Raw genomic sequence first — 5,455 nt, 5'->3', positions numbered from 1 at the left:
GCTGGGGTTTTGTGCAAATGCTGGAAAAGAGATTTCAGGAAGGATCTGGGAGAAGATACGGAAATTCTTGCATAGCTTTAGAGCTCTATCTTCTGCATGGTGACTCAGGCCAAGGATACAGATGTGGGGAGAACTGGATCTCTGAAGCTGTCTGTATCATCCTCAGGGTGTTGAGAGGATGTTGTATGTGAGGTATAGGAGAGGGCAGGAAAAAAGGAGCTGTTGGAGAGCGCTGAGTGAGAGTTGGGAGGACAAAAAGGAAGAATTGCAAAGGGCTTATCAGAGGGGCAAGAAGAAAAAGAGGATGGGGCAAAATGAGGCACAGATCAGAAGCGTGAAGGATGAGGTGATGGTGGATTGAAAGGGCAAAGGATCTGGCAGATAGCGGTGTCTTTAGTGAGCCCAACACCTTGCATCTGAGAGAGGAGGACAGTGTTTTCTCTGCCTGCCTTGATCTCATTTTGCTTGCAACCATCCTCAGGATCCCAACAGTTCCCTGTTGCGATGACTTTGCTGCCAGACCCCTGCCGGTTTCAGCACGTTTCCCAGGGATTTTTCAGTCTTTGCTGGAAAAGGCCTGGAGACCCCTCATGGAGAGCCAGAAGGCATTTTGCTTCAAAATGGTAAAGGGAATTTTAAAGGTGACCTGAGAATCGAATCAAAAATCCTCTTCTTTTTTTTTAACTTGCTTTATGGATGCAGTAAATTACTCTTCACAGCCACAGACAATCAGCAAACAAAGCATGGTCAAATGCAGTGAAGTATACTTACGTTTGACATTAGCAGCAAGTGTATAAAGTGGGGGTAATGAGGTGCTGGAAAGAAATGCCAAGAGAGGACGCAGAGTCATTGTTGCTGAGGGTTTCTAAGAACAGGTTGGACAAACAGCTGTCAAGAAAGGTTTCAGTCGAGCTGACTCTGCCTGGCGGCAGGTGTTGCTCTATCTACATGACCTCTCCAGGTCCCTCCAGTCTTATGCTCAGTGATCCTGCGCTGCTTCTGCTCCTTTTCTCATCAGAAATGTCAGGCCTGCTCTTCCATCTCTCTGCCAGAGCTGCTGCCTCTGCCTCTGCAGAACAGGTTTATGAGCTTTGTCTTCTGTTCACTGGGGCTGACAGAATGGTAATTTGTAATAGTGTTCTATGTTTTTAACAGTTGCTACACACACAAGGGGATATCTATGTGCATACAGATACAATCAGGCAAAATATAGCATTTTAAAAGGGAAAGAATAAAAGTCATTGCCCTTTCTATCTATTTTCCCTATTTACCTTATATTTCTTCCTTCCCAGTCATATTAATACCCCATCAAATCTTGCAGGACAATGAATACACAGATGTGAGACTAACTCCACCCTGAACAGTGTATCTGACTTCCTGCAACCAGGGTAAGGAGAAGGCAAAACACACTGATGCTGTTCTGCATTTTAATTCTGTAGGTGTCTTTTAAAGGCAACTCAGGCATCCCAACTGTTTTACCATGTCCTCAGGCATCGAATTTCATATTTATTTTCCCCGTCTCCTCCCTGGTGCTTTGTCCCTACAGCCCAACCCAAACTATTCTATGTTTCTATGATGTGTGGCCTCAGGGAATCACAGAGTAGAGGCTTTGTAAATACCTGTGGGATTCTGTTTCACCAGCAGCACTTTTCCCAACCACTGCCAAACTAAATGAGACGGGAACATGGAAGCCAGCACTTTTATCTCCCTGGTTGCTACTGGGCTATTTTACCCTCTGTGTTTCTGAGATGGTCCCCAAGGAAGATGGTGAGGTGTGCTGGCTGGTGTAATACCTGACCCCCATGGCTGGTTTAATACCTGACCCTCAAGTCCAGCAGGCACAGGGGAGATCTGCTGGCTTCCAAAAGTGTGAGGAGTGCGGCCAAACACAAACACAAGAAGTGATGGTTGAATTTAGCAGCTCACCATAACCCACTTTGGTGTTTGCTGCACATCTGCAAAGCACAGGCAAACAAAAATAAGTCAGATGTTTGCATTGCTAGTGCAACCAAAATAAACCAGTTTCCCCCTAGTTTTCCTATAGAAAAGAGCACTGTTAATGGCAGAGGGGTGAGGAGTGATATTATGGCAGGGTGACATGTCCAAGTAACAGGGTGACACATCCAAGTAATGGTGACAATGGCAGGAGCCATCTCCAGAGAACAGCTCTGCCACACTCTGGGCTCCCCTTTCCGACTGACTGTCACAGGGAGGGACCCGGTGGCTTAGCAATTCTATTCAAAGCCTGTCTCATGCATTTCTTTACAGAAATCCAGCACCTGGTTGAGCTCATCCATTATTCCTTCCAGCTGCTTTTTGCTGTGTCAAGGCCACAGCATTGAGTGGGCTGAATTTATCCCCCGAACACAAGCTGAGTTAAAGGGACAACTTGCCTGTTTCTTTTCTTACCCAGCCATTGACTCGGCCCAACATCTGCTCTCCTATTAACCTTCTCTGGCCTCAAAACACTAATGATCTTTTATGACTCAAAGCATTACTAAAGCAGTTAGCATTCTATCAGCAACAACGGCGTTATGGGAAGACAAGAAAACCCTCCCACTTTGGTATGCTCCTTTTGCTGTGGTGTAATTTGATTTGCGCATTAAAATCCAAAGGGATGGGAATATCCCAGAAAGCTCAGCAATAAGTAACGCAGGCATCTCTGTCACCAGAAAGGGATAATCAAAGGAGCTAAATCAAAGTGCCTTCTTCTTAAAAATCATTTTTCATGCACCCCCATCGAGAAGCCAAGTGCTTTTAGTTAACTTTCCCTGCAGTGCTTTTGGCAATTACCTCAAATACTGCAAGATTAATTGTTTTGATTGATTCAGTTGGGTTTTTTTTCTTACCCTCGGTCATGAATTGCTTTTTACCCACTGGTATGACATAGCATTGGAGCTTAATTGTAAGTAGCATTGTTACCTATGGATGTCATATGGCTCCACTATGCAATACTTACAAGGTTTGCTGCATTGTAAATACTGCAAATAAGCATGAAGCAGATGGGAGGGAAGGGGCAACTGTTCTAGCGGCTTAATTCTCACTGCCTTCACTCAGTAACAAGTCATGAAATGTGAGAAGGAATATATTAAGAAGGACAAGAGGTGTTTTGAGAGATGCAGCTGTACTTTGCATGTGGTTTTGGTCCCCTTCCCACTGCAAAGAGAAAAAGAGAGGATTTCACTTTTCATTTACAAGGCGTTTAGGGCTCTGCGGCTCCTGAAGGAACTAGAAGAAAAGTGCTATAGAGGGAGAAATGTGAGAGTGCAGACAAAAGGTGGCCTTAAAATGGCATATTTGCTAGCACACAGATGCAGCCTGATGGGGAGCTCCCAGGTAGGAACATCTCCAGGCTCTTCTCTGACTGTGAACTCCCTTTGCTGACATCTCTGCTGCAGAATGGGGCTCTGCAGACAAACCATGGGAACTAGGAGGCCAGGAGCCAAACTATTTCAAAGAGTGGCAAAGGAATTAAGGCTCTGGCTGCACCAACACAGAGCGGGGACTCAGCTGGTTACTGGACTCCCTGAGACCAGACCCAGGTTCCCAGCTCTGTGAAAGGGTAGGAAAACAAAAGCAAAGTGATTTGGACTTTTAAAGAAGCTTTCAGCTAAAGCTTTTACAGAAATGAAGCCATCAAAGGGTAAGAGAGGAAGTCCTTTCACAGCTAAATAACTGGTTAAAAGACAGGAAGCAAAGGACTTCTTGAGGAAGAGAAATTACAGATGGGATATCCCAGGGACTGCGCTGGGACCTGGCTGAGACAGCATATTCCTAAATCCTCTGAAGAAGGGATGGAGGATAGGATAGTAGATTTTACAGATCATACACATACAAATATTGGAAATAAAGAGGGAAGAACACCTGCAATGGCTCAACCAAATATTCATACAGCCCACTGCCTTTTGTACAACAGTTATCTTAACCAGAGCGTGAGGGAAGAACAAGGCTAAGGCAAGCAGTTGTGTCCCCACAGCTCTTCTCCCAGGCCCCAGTACTTTGTAGCTCAAGGACTTCCAAGTCAGTGGTTACTGGTAGGAGGTTACTTCCTCCTCCCCTCAGGAGATCTCTCTGCCACGGACTTGTCACCTTTCCCCATTGATTCGCCCTCTTAAACCCACCTAAACCTTCAGCAGTGATAATTCGTGGTTCTGAAGAGCCTCACGCTAAACTACAGGCATCTCCTCTCTCTTGCTCCATGCTTGCCATTTATTAGCATCGTTTGATGCCCCCTAATGCTTGCAGCGGACAAGACAGTGCCAGCCTGATGCATCCTCCCTCCAGGCCCCTTGGGACAGCCAGCACACCAGCACATTTCCCCTCTGCCTGGCAATATGTGTCTACGTTATGAGAATCAAAGGTTACAAATGCTTAGGTGGGGCAATGAAATGGAAAGTGACAAAAAATGCAAATTTGGTTATGAGGGACAAAAAGCAATGCTAAGTAATGTGGATTTTTGTGGTTAAATTTGCAGCTACAACTCAGCTGCTAGCTGGGAACTGCTGCGGCTTATTCTTTGAGAGAGCCAAATTAATGTTCAGTAGCACTCAAATGTGCTAATAATGTAATAGGAAATGTTAAGAGAGTAATGGACCCCTCTGAAGTATCCCATTGCCCCGTGGCCTATTATATCTGCCATATAATATATCTGAATCTCTGCTACGGAGACAGGCTGAGAGAGCTGGGCTTGTTCAGCCTGGGGAAGAGAAGGCTTCGGGGAGACCGTAGAGCAGCTTCCAGTGCATAAAGGGGCTGACAAGAAAGCTGGAGAGGGGCTTTTGACAAGGGCAGGTAGAGACAGGGCAAGGGGGAATGGCTTTAAACTGACAGAGGGGAGACTGAGATGAGATCTGAGGAAGAAGTTCTTCCCTGTGAGGGTGGTGAGGCCCTGGCACAGGTTGCCCAGAGAAGCTGTGGCTGCCCCATCCCTGGCAGTGCTCAAAGCCAGGTTGGATGGGGCTTGGAGCAACCTGGTCTAGTGGAAGGTGTCCCTGCCCATGGCAAGGGGTTGGAACTGGGTGAGCTTTAAGGTCTCTTCCAACCCAAACTCTTCTGGGATTCTATGATATAAACCCAGTGTGCGGCTGGCAAAAGGGTAAAGGGGGACACCTCTGGGCTAGGGATCAGGGGCAGCAAGTCCAGCTAGAGTCCACACACTAGTGGTCAGTGCCGGGATCCAGCCCCATTTAGCACCTTCATTAGCGGTTGGGATGGAGGGTCCTCCTGCAGCCCAGGCACCTTGGCCAGGCTGACAGGATGCTCGCAGAGCTCAACCATGAGAGAGGCCAAGCCCTGCAGCAGGATGAACCCCAAGCACCCGGAGGCGCTGGAGCTGCCCAGCCGGAACCCCGAGGCAGAGGGAAACCCTCGGCCGGACCCCTGAGGCGATCGGAAGCCCCGCTGAAGCGGCCTGCCGCCCCTCCAGCAGGCGGCGCCGTCCGCCTCCGCTCAGCGC

Source organism: Psittacula echo (genome assembly GCF_963264785.1).
Source record: "Psittacula echo genome assembly, chromosome: 2".
NCBI lineage: Eukaryota > Metazoa > Chordata > Aves > Psittaciformes > Psittacidae > Psittacula > Psittacula echo.
The sequence above is the reverse complement of the archived record's forward strand: the minus strand, read 5'-3'. Positions refer to the sequence as shown.